This window comes from Strigops habroptila, chromosome 2 (assembly GCF_004027225.2).
Source record: "Strigops habroptila isolate Jane chromosome 2, bStrHab1.2.pri, whole genome shotgun sequence".
NCBI classification, from domain to species: domain Eukaryota; kingdom Metazoa; phylum Chordata; class Aves; order Psittaciformes; family Psittacidae; genus Strigops; species Strigops habroptila.
In genome coordinates, this window is record NC_044278.2 from 84,965,957 (window position 1) to 84,980,282 (window position 14,326).

Genomic DNA, 14,326 nt, shown 5'->3' on the forward strand with positions numbered 1-14,326 from the left:
TCCAGACGCCCAGGCAGCTGCTCTTTCACTCCCCTCTCCTTAACAGAACAGGTGGGAGAAAGGAAGATGAGAAAGCTCATGAGTCAAGGTAGAGACAGAGAGACCACTTACCAATTACCATAATGGGCAAAAAAGACTTGACCTGGGGAAGATTAATTTAACGTATTGCCAACTACAACAGAGTCCAGTGGTGAGAAACAAAGAGAAGTAAAACAACACCTGTCCCCCAGCTCTTTCTTCATAGGCTCAACTTCACTCCCTTCTCAACAACTCTACTCCCAACCAGAAGGGTGCTGGGGAATGGGAAACAGGAGTTGTGGTCAGCTCATAACACTTTTTCTTTGCCGCTCCTTCCTCTTTATGCAGCTCCCCTGCTCCAGTGCGAGGTCCCTCCCTCAGCATACAATTCTTCACAAACTTCTCCACTGTGGGTACTTTCCATGGGGTGCAACTCTTCAAGAACTGCTCCCGCGTGGGCCCCTTCCATCGGGTGCAGTCCACAAACAGACTGCTCCCGTGTGGGTCCCACAAGGGCCAAGGTTCCTGCCAGAAAACTTGCTCCAGCATGGGCTCCTCTCCATGGGCTGCAACTCCTGCCAGTAGCTTGCTCCTGTGTGGGCTCCCACAGGCTGCAATTTCCTTTAAGGGCACATCCACCTGTTCCTGTGTGGGGTTCTCCACAGGCTGCAGGTGGATATCTGCTCCACCATGGACCTCCATGGCCTGCAGGGGCACAGCCTACCTCACCACGGTCTGCACTACAGGCTGCAAGGGAATCTCTGCTCCAGTGCTGTGGCAGGTGCACCTGATGCATACTATTTTGTTCATTCACTGAAGTGTGAATCTTTACACATTTTTTAATCCTATTACGCATTATTATTCATATAGTCCTTGTCTTAATACAAATGATATCTAATAGTGAGATTTATTCACCAGCTAGTACTTCCTCCTTGCACAGTGAAAAGTTATTTTCACTGCTTTTTAGTCTCGTTGCTCATCAGTCCTTGCATGTGAAAGCAGATCATACTTAAGAATTCAGTTTACTTTTCCTTTGTTGTTATTGTATGTGTTCCTCTTAATTAATTATCAGCCAAAACTGCACTGTCCCACTGTGCTTCTCAAATGTCTTCAGGTACATTTCTCTCTACCTTAGAATACTTGCACTTCATGCAAAGGATATATTACAATTTCTCTCGGAGAAATATCCCCATTTCTACTGAGGTTAATTACTTTATGTAAGTTTTCTCAGAAATTTGTTTTAGAGTATATTCTTTTGGATTTCTTTTAATCATAGAGCAGATACTTTCACCTCAGTTTCCATGTGATCAACATCCTCAATGCTCTTAAACCTAAAGGAACAGCAATATACCCACTTAAGCCCAGCATCTATGCTTATGATATCGCATGGAAGCCTGAGACATATACAATCATTCATATAATGGCTGACATTGCCCATTCTGCTTTAAAAAAAGAGAAGAAACTGCAGAATGCTCAATAGCATAGGCCACAGAATAGTGTTGTATTTCTACACATAACATAAATGGAGAAGGATCTTCTTAAAAAAAAAATAATACTGGGAGAACATTGTTAGAGGTTTGATTAAACCTCTCCAACCCAGTAGGATAAATTGCATCTTTTATCAAAAATAGCAGAAATTATTACACATACCAGGGAAGCCTCCAAATTGAAACAAAATAATTGTAGTCACTTAGCCACTTGAGATTTTTGGACAAAATACCTCTGGAATGCAATCTTAAAATTACAGAGGTCAGAAAGAATTGAGAATAGTAAAACACAGAACAGTAAAAAATGGGGGAAGAGAAGGAAAGAAGCAATCTAACCATCAGATTAAGTGTAATTCTTAAAAAGGACTACAAAGATTTTGTGGCAAAATGAGTAAAGAAAATATGTCTCAGTAAGCCAGGAAACAGTCACTTGTAATTTAATTTCTCACACTATTCAGTAAGTCAACATTTTGTACTGGTTTTTGGAAATACCTTAAGGCAGCACTGGATGCTCTCAACATGTTCTCCTCTTAACTGCAATAATCTACAACATCTCAAACCCCTTAGTGTCTCAAGTAAAAAGATATATTACAATTAAAAAAAAATAAAAATCAGGTGCTGTAATTTCTTTTCCTGAACACCATTCAAATGAGAACACTCTTATGGTCTTTGTTTGGATTTTCACTGGACTCCTTCCCTACCCATATTTACCAAAGTTAATGGAATGAGCACTAACAAGTTAAGGTTAACGTTTATTTAGGTGCAGAAAAAAAGAGTTCTAAAGTACAGACACATAGAAGCAGCACAGTGTGTTTTCATCCCAACAGAATCAGTAATAAGTGACAGACAACTAGAACTTCAAACCAGAGCACAAGAACTTTTCAGGAATTTGTCCACCAATCCAAGCCTCTGCACTGTGGCACGTGTCCTTCAGTCTCGCTCTCAGTCTAGAAACCATTCAGGTGCTCCATCCCACATAACAGTACTTCAGAAGACAAATGGCATCACTCTGAACATCCAACCCCACCCCTGCTTCTTTCTTCCCCCAGCTTTATAAGCTGAGCATGACACCATATGGTCTGGGATTCCCTTTGATCAGTTGGGGTCAGCTGTCCCGGTTGTGTCGCCTCCCAGCTTCTTGTGCACTCCCAGCCTACTTGCTGGTGTGGTGGGGTGAGAAGCAGAAAAGGCCTTGACACTGTGTAAGCACTGCTCAGCAACAACTGAAACATCACTTTGTTGTCAACACTGTTTTTGGCACAAATCCAATACACAGCCCCGTAACACCTACTGTGAAGAAAATTCACTCTATCCCAGCCAAAATGAGCACACCAAGGCCTCTGTGATCACCCATGTCTCTATTCCCACTTCTATTCTCAGCCTGCAGCCTGTCACAGGCAATAGCAATCATGTATTTACTGGGTTACGATGCTACAGATTTGCAGTAAAGGAATTTCTGGTCCAATTTCACATTGAGTAAAAATGTACTCGTCCACAAAAATAGTACAGTGCTTTGTCTCAAAGAGAAATATTGAACTGACATTGATTAAATAACATATTTACACTCCCAATGTCAACATCTTTTTCATCTAGATGACTCTAGTAGCTCAATAGTTTTTGACTAGAGATTTTAACCCGTTGAAAGAAAATTAAAAGAACTTTTGTCAATGGTATCCCATATAACTATTAAATAAAACTCCCAAAACTGAATGCCGTATTTCCTGATAACAATCGTATTTTTAGTGATTTTATTTAGCTCCTCACAAGTGTAAATATCCTATGATAAATGTATTTACTTAAAGTTTCTAAAATCTATAACCCTTGTTATGCTACCTCTTTTTTAGTTAGATTTAATGCCACTTTTATTGTCAATATTTAAATAGGCGTGAATTTTTAAATAAAAATTTTATTAACTTAAAATTCAGCAGATATTAACAACAAACATGGTATGCTTTATTCAATACTTCTGGTTTATACCATCTTTATGCTAATGTCCTTTTATCGATCACGACTACTCTTCAAGATATAAAAGCAGTTACTGGCTAACCATGATCTTTCCCACTGAATTAATGAAGCTGGTCACACTACCCGCTGTGGTTAGACAATGACATTGAGCACCAGAGTGGTAACTTTTGTGTAAACAGAAGTTAATTTAAGAAGTTTCAAGATAAAATGAAATAATTCTTCATTTTTTCCAGATCACCAGCAATACTATTTCAACAGCTCTATGCTTTCAAAAATGGATGCACTTTCAGAGAGGGTTTTTTTATCACTTTGCCATGGTGATAAAGAAAATCTTGAAGATTGCAATCCTTGGTTCAGAATATTATAGAGCCTCTGAAATAAGAAAGTCAATGCTTATTAGAAAAAGAGCTGACAGAAGAGAGAAAAAGCAAGAAACTAAAGATACGGGAAACAACAGGATGTTGCTTGTTGAGTCTAGTGACCTTATTTGCTGCTCTTAATATGCTAGCAATTGTGCCAATCACAGAAATAAAAGGGAAAAGAACTCCTTTTAAATTAAATTTTTCAGCACAGTGGTTGGATATTGTTGGGGTTTTGTTTCCTGCATCGGTTTTCAGCACTTTTATTTTTTCCCCTCAGGGTAATATTTTAAAATGCAACCTGTAAGCTGAAATGAAAAAAAAAACAAAACAAAAAACCACCCTGATTATACATCTGTAAGTTATTATTACTGACATGTATGCAAACTGCTAACTAGTGCTGTGTGCCCTTCTTTCAGCTTGCATTATTTCCTTGACAAGCAGCACCAAAATGACTTGGGAAGAGTGAAATACAGCCTTGAACTAGTCTCAGAGCTTATTAAATATTTAATAAGTAGTAAGAATCCATCAAAGGATGGACTTTACCTTACCTATGACAGCTGGAGGCAAGAACTGTTTTACAACTTGGCCTGAAAATTGATTCTCTATGAAAACGACATGAGCATAAGAGGCAGGAAACAGGAAAAACTATTCTACTGCTAGCATTTAAACACAGAGTAATCTATGAATAGCTGACTTACTGGCTTTACATTTATTATTATGAGGCCCCAGTAGCTAGGAGATATGACTGCAGACATAGTTATGTGCACTTACCTGTGAGTATGAGCTGAGTAACGGGGAAGGCTTTGATCCAGTTTCAGCTTAAGTTTCATCTTTCCTGCTTGGGCTACCAACTATACCAATATCTGAAGAGTTTTAGTGCTGTTACTTCACACCTAATTACGAAGGAATATGTAGTTCAGTTCTACTTTTGGTAAAACATACATATATTCAGCATTGCATATCACTACCCTTATCTTGAATAAGAAGCATAGAATTATAGAATGGTTTGGGTTGAAAGGGACCTTTAAAGGTCATATAGTCCAACCTCCCTGCAATATGCAGGGACATCTTCAACTAGATTAGGTTGCCCAGAGCCCATCCAACCTCACCTTGAGAATGTCTTCAGAGATGGGGCATCTACCACCTCTCTGGCAACCTGTTGCAGTGTTTCACTATCCACATCGTAAAAAATTTCTTCCTTACATCTATTCTAAATTTTCCCTCTTTTAGTTTAAAACCATTACCCCTCGTCCTATCGCAACAGGCCCTGCTAAAATGTTTGTGTCCAAAAAGCCTGGGTTTCAGTGAGTATGCTAAACTTAAGAGTTTCTTTCCCATAACTCCCGATCTTGTGCAAATCTGGACTACCAACTCGAAGAGCCTCTTAACACTTCTGCAGCATTGGAAACTGTTCCTTTAAACATTTTCGGCTGGAGGAGGTAAAAATCGAAAAAGATATGAAAGTTCCCATCGAATTACCAACTTCAAAATAGCTTGAAGTAGAGGACAGAGTGACTAAAAACTGTATCTATGCTGAAAAAATCTCTGAAAATGAAGAAGATATCCAGGTGCATTAGTGCTTCACCCAGGGTCTCTAACCAACAAGCACCAGTGCAGAAGAACACAAAGAAAGCAACATTACGCCATACAATTACAAGTCCCATTTGCATTTTTTCCCATTAAATCAGACAAGGGGTACTTTAATAAGCAAGACATTCTAGAATTCCAGCACTCTGCATATAATTAGGCATGTAGAAGACAGAGTATCAAACAGTGAAATTAAAAAAAAAGTGTAATAAAATTTTTGAATGTCATAACTCTTTAAGGCATGGAAGAAGTCATTTATCTCTTATAAGTGATAAGAATTCACCAAGTACTAGAAAGGGGTCTAAGAGATTCCTGAATTAAAATTAACCCTTAACAAAGTAGCTAAAAATTCATCAAGCAAATTAAAATATAATCAATAATTAAATCTATAGAAAGTACAGAAATACTCTGACAAGACTGAAAATTCTAATTTAGTGAATGGAATGAGAAAAACTAAGTATCAGAGTGTATATCTCATCAGGCAAACCTCTCCAGTTGTTAGGCACCCCAGTTCGGGATTAAAATAGAAATTCCAGCCTGCTTCTGGTTTGCATCCAGAACCTTGGATAGACCACTGTTCAGAACTAATACAGAATTCAGAAGATGAAATGCAAAAACAAATTATAGCCACTGATGAGCATTTACCTGACAGGAGTTTGGTCTCTGTGACTAACTTTATTTATTTTCTTAATTAGTCACCAGATAAAATGAGTTCTGTTGTTTGAAGTTGTCTAAAATAATTTTGGGCAGCTGAAATGTATTAAAGACAAAAAAAAAAAAAGTCAACTGCAAGAACTGGGGAGTTGACAGTAACTTCCAATAAGGGATAGAGAGTGGCCCTTTTTTACCATCACAGAGCTAGAAAAAGTTGTGAACTTTTGGTATGGAGAAGGACTGAGCACAACCTAGCCAGTTACACATGCAGCAAAGTGTCTGTTAAGAACCCTGAGAGTTCAGTAAATATTGATCACTACATATGGCTCCCACTGGACTTGAAAGCACTCTGAGCTTTCAATGTGTGACATTCATTGGGATAACTACAAAAGAAGGTATATAAGCAGTATGTTGCAGTTTTAGTGTCTAGTGATATAGGTAACTTTCTAGTGAAATTAGGAATACTTCACATCTTTGGCAGAGTTTTCCAGACGTCTCTGTGGTATTTCTATTGAAGGCAGAAAGATCCAGTGTTCTCATGAACTTTTTCACCTTTTATGTTGGAAAAGTGAATTTACATATCTCCAAGGGTAAAAAGGCTTAAGCAGCTCCAGGTAGTGCTGAAGAGAGAGCATACCAGGGATAAGTTCAACTTGTCTTTACTAGACCTAGACTGTTCTCGGACAGACGTTGTCCATAATTGACACCATTCTGATTGATAACTAGTTTAACAGGGTCCTAAGAGGCCCAAAGAAATAAGGAATTCCTCATCAATGTTTAGGCTTTTTTGTTAAAAAAGGTAACTGTCAATCTTGCCAAGATGATGACAAAGTAAAATTCTTGCGCTTTATCACAGATTATGCCTCATAGTGGTTTTCTTTCTGCTAAAAATGCATCATGGGTAGTGCTGTGTTAAAAAGCATTGCACATTTTCTGTGAAGTATACTAATTATTTAATATATTTCTTGGTAAAGCAGTGAATTTAGTATGATGTCTGTTGTTTAACTACCCAACAGCGAACAGCAAGTTAAACAGAAACTACTAACAAGTGCAAGGTACTTAGCAGTGTTTTCGTGGAGTAAAAAAAATGTTCTCTCAGCCATTCTATCTCAAATGCAGAACTGACTCGCTGAGCATAACTAATATCTTAGCTACAGAGTCTGAGATCTAGAACATTGCTAACATCTAAGCACATGATTTCAACTCACTTTAATGGGAGATACATACCTGAATGTTTCTTGAGATTTGGCCTGCTCGGCATACCCATAGTTACATAAAAAACCCACACTGGTAGATGGATGTTTCACATCCAAAACTTGTGCCCTAATAATTGAGCCTGACCTCAAAATTATTTTTAGATCTCTGAAAAATAAATTAACCATTTATAGTTAGACAAGTTTCTGCTGGAGAAATCAGTATGTGAGACAGACTGGAACAGAACTATCCTTTGTAGCCTTCACTACATGCTGGGGAATTACATTCAAGTGACTATCTTACTGCAAGAAAAAAGAAGAGATCGTGATGAAGATTGAACGGGCATTATTTTAACCGGTTGCTTCTTCACTATGCTTCCCTGATAAAGGTGTTAGCAAAGACAGCTGATAACATAAAGCTATATCCACACAATTTTGGCAATAAGATTTAAAGGGAGGAAAAAAAAATAAAAAAATCAGTGTTTAGTTTCTATTCCTTATACTAAATTTGGCAACAATTTCCAACAACAAAGCAACAACGTCTGAACAGATATTACATTTTGTATAAAATAAGGATAACGTTAACAAAAAGATTCCAGTAAACTGAACATTTATGTATTTCTGAAAATGTAAATTTCAGCAGTAAGAAGGGCAGTATTGTCCCCTTCTATGCTATTTTTACCTCTACAAAATAGCATCTTTCAATGTCAAGAACGAAGATGTTTGTTGTTTTCCCTTTGTTTTAACCATGCACCAAGGGCAATCTTTGTTAGAGAAGCAGGTGTGGTGTAAAGAATAAATAATGAATTCAGGAGGAAGGATTCACTGTGTACTTACAGTAAAAGGAACTTTCTTATTCAGTCTTTCAGGACCTGATCCAAGACTCACTGAAGTCAGTTTGATTCATTACTCTGATTATTCAGTACAGAATCAGCAGGGACAAAGTAAACAAGACACATCCTAGTAAGTTCCATAGGAGCTACCATCTTGTCTAAGGAAATCGATGCAACTTCTGTACCTGTTTCTCTCTCACTGTAGCCATTGTGCAATGAGTATCTTCTACCCTCTGGATTTAGACACTGAGAGCACTGATTTCATCTAGTCATCAGCGCATCAGTTCTCAAAATCCCTGCCTGCTGAGAAATCTCTAGTACAGCTGAACTTCACAACCTGCAGCCTTCCAACATTTTCTGCATCTTCGAGTTTCTGAGTTTCTGATCTCACAGAAAATGCAGAACTTCAGCGGATTCAGAAACATAACCCCTAGATACGTCAGTATCCAATTCCTTGGAATATGGCCTGCTAAGACTTATTGCCTTACGTTGCCCATTTATACCATGTTTGGCAACACCACGTAAACAGGTAAGTAAACGTGGTGGGTTGACTGTGTCCAGCAACCAAGCCCCCACCCAGTCATTCACTTAATTTCCCCTCAGTGGGATTGGGAAAAGAACCAGTATGACAGAAGTGAGCAAAACTTGAGAGAAGAAGAAGAGGGAAAGGAAGAGGGGACAGAAGAACAAGAGGGAAAGGGAGAGGAAAGGGAGAGGGAGAGGAAGAGGAGTAGACCAGCGCCCACACCTTCCAACTAATGGCAACTAATGGCAAAGACTACGCCCTGGTTTTACTGCTGAGCACATCACATGGTATGGAATACCCTTTTGGTCAGTTCGGGCCAGCTGTCACAACTGTGTCCCCTCCCAGGCTCTTGCCCATCCCTATTCTACATGGGGGCAGAGTGAGAAACAGAGAAGGCCTTGATGCTGTGCAAGTACTGCTCAGCACCAGCCAGAAAACTGATGTCTTATCAACCACATGTTGTTAACATAATCGTGTTTTATGTTTGAGAAAACATGTATCTAAGAAAACTACAGTCTGTACTTAGAGATTTCCCTTTCACAGGGCTATTTCTATATTTTAACATATATAAAAGACTGAACCAATCTTACACTTGTCAACCTATTTATTGACCAGTGAATCTTGAATTCTACGTGCAAAATAGCGCAGCTTTAGGCACTGTTTCTACCTGCAGAAACTGTGTACTGTTGTTTTAAGAATATGATCATGGGAGATGCACGCTGATAAACTGCACATAGTGGAAGTAATGTTTAACAGAAGAATCAAGAAAATTTGCCTTTAAAGAGGCAAATCTATACAATCAGAGTTTATCTACACAAACTGCAATTGGAACAGATATATCAGGTTTAATTTACTGCTGTATTTCAAGGTTAATCAAGGGATCCATCTTGTCTTGTAATGACGTAATTTGATAAAATATTTTGCTAATGAAGGCATAAGGGTCTTATCCTGAACTGAACCACTGCTCAGAAGCAAGAGAACTACAGAGTCTCTTAATTTTTTTTCTTTCTCTTTGAGCATGTATGAAAGATCCAAGGACAGTCTAACTCTTAATTCTTGTCTAGGTAATTACCTCCTAAATAAGTTAATCAGCTTTCTTACCTACTAAAAGGATGCATAAGTAAAAGGCAATTTTTGACACTAACACCTTGACATGAGGAATAATGCAAAGTGACTGATGGAACAACATATATAGCAATAAGCCACTAAGAAGATTCATTTTTTGGTTCTTGCAAATATGGTTTTAGATCATGAGCAGTTTCATTTCTTCAGCTACACTTTTTTTTGGCACTATAAAAACTTCTGAAGTACAACTTCTACATCTTTGACAGCTAGTGATGCTGTATGTTGTCTTTTGCTGCTAATTATCCAGCATAATTTTCCTGGTCTATTAAAACTATTTACAACTTCTTACTAAATCCCTGTTTCCAGTTACTTTTTTGTTATTTTTGGGTGCTGCATAGCACAAAGAACATTCAAAATGTTTACATACAGTAAACTTCATGAGTGGTTATCTGAGAGACCGTGTTCCTATCACAAAAGAGCTGATAGCTGCTGTGCTGAACCTTGACTGTACCTTGGCCTGGCTCTGAGGGACACCACTAAGCTGCAGCTGGCACACCTGGCAGCAGCACATCTGCTAAGCTGAGCAGGCTAATGAGAATATCTCACTCCAGCATGCTTTTCTTTATGGTAGATATTATACGTCTTCAGCAGGGGAAAAGTCCTTGTCCCTATCTGCAAAATCCAAATTATCTGCGTGGCTGCCACAAGCCTGTTCACTGCTTGCCCTGAAATGACAGCTGCACTTAGCATGCAGCACTGCATACTGAAACCCTGTATGTATTTATCTGCCTTCCAAATACTCTTTTTCAATTCTTTGTATATTTTTTTCATAGAATTCTAAAATACAGGTGTGTAAACTAAAACTAAAACTGTATGTCTCTCGCTACTCTACTTTCATAGGTACGAAATGTTATGAATATTCCCCTCAGGTAGCAAGTATACAGCTGGTCACCATGGATTATGAAAATGGTCAGTCAATATTTGCTCACTTTCATGTGAGGAAGGGGAGAATGGTTAAAAACTAAATGACTCCAGCAGACTTTTCCATGTCACTTGCTGATCAGCTCTGAAGAGCCATACACTGGCAAAGTCATACCATGTAAAGTGTCACAGACTCTGGAGAAAGTGGGGTTTTATAAAGAGCCTGTATATTATGTATGGATATATTTAACACAACAAACACTTTATTAAATATATATTGAATAAAATGTGTACTCATTTTTCATTTTCTGACAAACAACTACTGGTTAGTATTTTATTCTCTTCAAGAATAAACTATGGATCTCTAAGATTTCAGTTAACAAATGCCTGGGGTGCAACTATGTGAAAAAAGCTTCTCCAATGTTTTTTTTTTTATATATATTAGGATACCCTAGGTATTAGCTACTTACGTAAGTTTTGTCTATATGTTCCTTATTGTATATAATGATTTCTTATCATTACTCCTGTATCTGGTCTGTTATTAACTAACAAACCTTCCTCATATTGTCACTGAAAATTAACTATCAGAACAATTTATAAACTTTATTGAAAACGAGACAACATTGGAACTTACGCACAGAAACTTTGAATGATAGCTCTAGCAGAAAAGTAAATACAATGACTGTGTAAATAGAACTATTCAACATTTCCTTTTATATAATTCAACCTAATTAAACAGGCTTGTAATGTTAACTGTGTGTAACTGCCTGATACTTCACTTGTAGATTGATTAGGACACTGTTTTCATGAACACTCTGGAATTTTGCCCGTATCGGCTTGAGATATTTGTCTTTCTTTTATACTTTTCTAGCATTAGAAAGGTCTGAAGAGACAAAAATGTCTTAGTGATGGAAGTCAAAGTTTCATAACCTCCAAACTGCACTTTTTTTTTTCCCCCAGATACTCTGTAAAGAGGTAAGGGAGAAGTACAGATTTTAAAGGTTCTTATTAACATACATTAGCTGGCAATTACTGAGTTTAGAATGTCATTCTCTAAAGTGATACTCTGAAGTAACTTTGATGTCCTTCAACTTCTTAGATTGTTTCAAATCTGTACAAGTGTTATAAAGCTGATTATTAGTAATTTGGTAAGATAGATATTTACTTGAAAGTAATACTTTTCTTTCCACATCTCTGTGAACTCTAACAAAACTTATTTGAAGTTAAAATACATGTATTTGTACGGCTTTTACCCCACAAAATGATTTTCAGTTATAGTATTAAACAATAAGCTAGAAATTGGGTGACTTGTAAATAGTTACTCTAAACCTCTATCAAAAGAAAAAAAACCCACATGTACCTTGGAGTTCATGGAGTGCTCTGCTGCCTCAGACATTCTTCTCCCTAACTTTTTAAGATACTTAAATACTAATACTTTTGTATCATGTTTCAGGATATTTCTTGTAACAACCTGGACTGAAGAAAACATACTTCTTGTATATTTAGTATTCCCAAAGTTGCTTTGAATCATTGTGAAAATCTCACTGTGGCTGGAATGTAACTGTTCATACACTTGCTTGTACTTTTAGGACCTGACATCACCAATTGTACATCACTGTATTTCACTAAACAGAAAAACTACCACAGCATTTTGTGTCTCCTTGAAAAGCTAAGGAGCAAACCAACAATGATCATGTAAATTCATAACCAGACAATGCTTACATCAAAGATCCAGGTTGGATGCAGATTGCAGAAGTCACCAAGTTAGATCAGTTATTTCACTTAATCAATCATTTCAGTAATGTATTCAAAAAAAATACACTTCAATGATGTTTCAACCGAAGTTTTTACACATTATTTTAATATACAGCACAGAACTGTCATTCCCTGGCAAAGATCTCTACGAGCATATCGAGTTTATTGGTTTACTGAAACAGTGTCAGTGGCTGTCTTAAGCGAGGGGCTTGGGAGCACTGCCCTGAACCAATGCCTTCTTGCACATACCCAGAGGAGGTCAACATTTTATGAACATCTCTGTTCAGTCTCCTCTTTCTTGTTCTGCAGGTTATACCTGAGGAGGCTTGGGCACAAGTTAGGGAAGAACTTTAGGGCATTGCTTACATTGCACCAGTATCTCCATCTGAATTCAGTCAGCATAATATAGTTAAAAAACAAAGCAGAGAAAAAAAGAGTCATAACACAGTGATTCCTGAATCATCAAAAAGATGGAACTACTAATGGAAACATGCCAGCATTTTGAGAAAACTCAAAGACTTCCAGTAAATTTAAGTATTTTTAGAGCTGCCTTCCAAACTAGAAATAAACTTTGATCCTGAAGGCTTGGGTGAAATAGATGAAGTTTTATTTGTAACCCAAGACTTCCACCTCTCTGTAAGACAGTCTGAAAGGTTAGTTCATACCTGAAACAGGACTTTTAAAGGTGTCTATGCTATGATTAATTGAAGGTAAAAATAAGTATTTATTTCTTTTGTAAATGAGGGTTGGCCTTCCCCTGGGTGAACCAAAGTTTATTGAAAATGAAAATGGGTGATAAACAATGTCTTCTCCCTTATACCATTATAGAAAACCTTTCATTTCCCAAAGAGGAGAACAGAAGCTGCTTTAAAGAAAACACAGCATAGATGCAGTAATTTAGCTGTAGGCTATGCACAATTGAAGCTGGACCCAGTTCTGCTTACATTCATTCTCTAAGCATGCGATACAAGCTAAGAAAACGAATTTAAAGTGCTCCAGTCAGGGTCGCAAGGGAATAACAACAAAGCCACAGGTCAGCATATTCAAGATACTGCTTTACAGTATATGATATAAAAACCATACATGAACAGAGAAGCTTAGTGCTTCAAAAGCCGAGGCTGGTACTGGGTACACAGCTTTCAGCAGCTGTCTCAAACAGGCTGTTTCATTGGGAACCTGCCTATCACAGTGTGGTAGTAACTCAGGATTGCTCCGGCTCATGAGCTTGAAAGCATACAGAAAGCGTTGTTGAACAGCGATTGTCAGTGGAAGAAAATGAAAATCTAAATATTACTTTTCTGCATCTTACTGCATCCAGTAGGTGCACGTAATGCATCTGGGTCTGCTTCAACTGTACTTCAGGCTACTTCCCACTCACCTATGCACTTTCCTGTGAGAAAAGTGCAGCTTTGCTTACTCTGCTGATGACAGTACACACATTCCCTGCTATGTATGAGCCTATTAGCAAGTGGTGTCAGGAAAAATCTGGGCTCTATGGAAATCAATAACAAAGCTTTTCATTGATTACAATGAAGCTGGATTTCACATTACAAACCAGAATTCTTACACTTTAGCTTATTGCATATCTTTTCATTGGCGATCAGGAGCTGAAAGGATTGATCTCCTGACACCTTTTATTTTTAATTTACTTATGATGGAAAATTCTTTAATTAAAAGCCCTTCTTTGGCAAAGGAAGAATTGTGGAAACTTATTTATGAAATTAGATCTCTTCATATACACCCTGGCTTACTGGAAAAGCAGTTAGGACCTTTATGAATGTATTAAAACGTTAAATAAATTTCAAATCAGGCTGAAGACATGAAGCTACAAATACTTGCCTTGTCTTGCTTACTTTGAGCAGGTGTAAGGGATATATGATAAACAGACAAAATTACAACCACCACTGAAATATATCTCTCTTTTATTTAGTGTCCAAAGTGTTCAATGCAGACTCCCAAA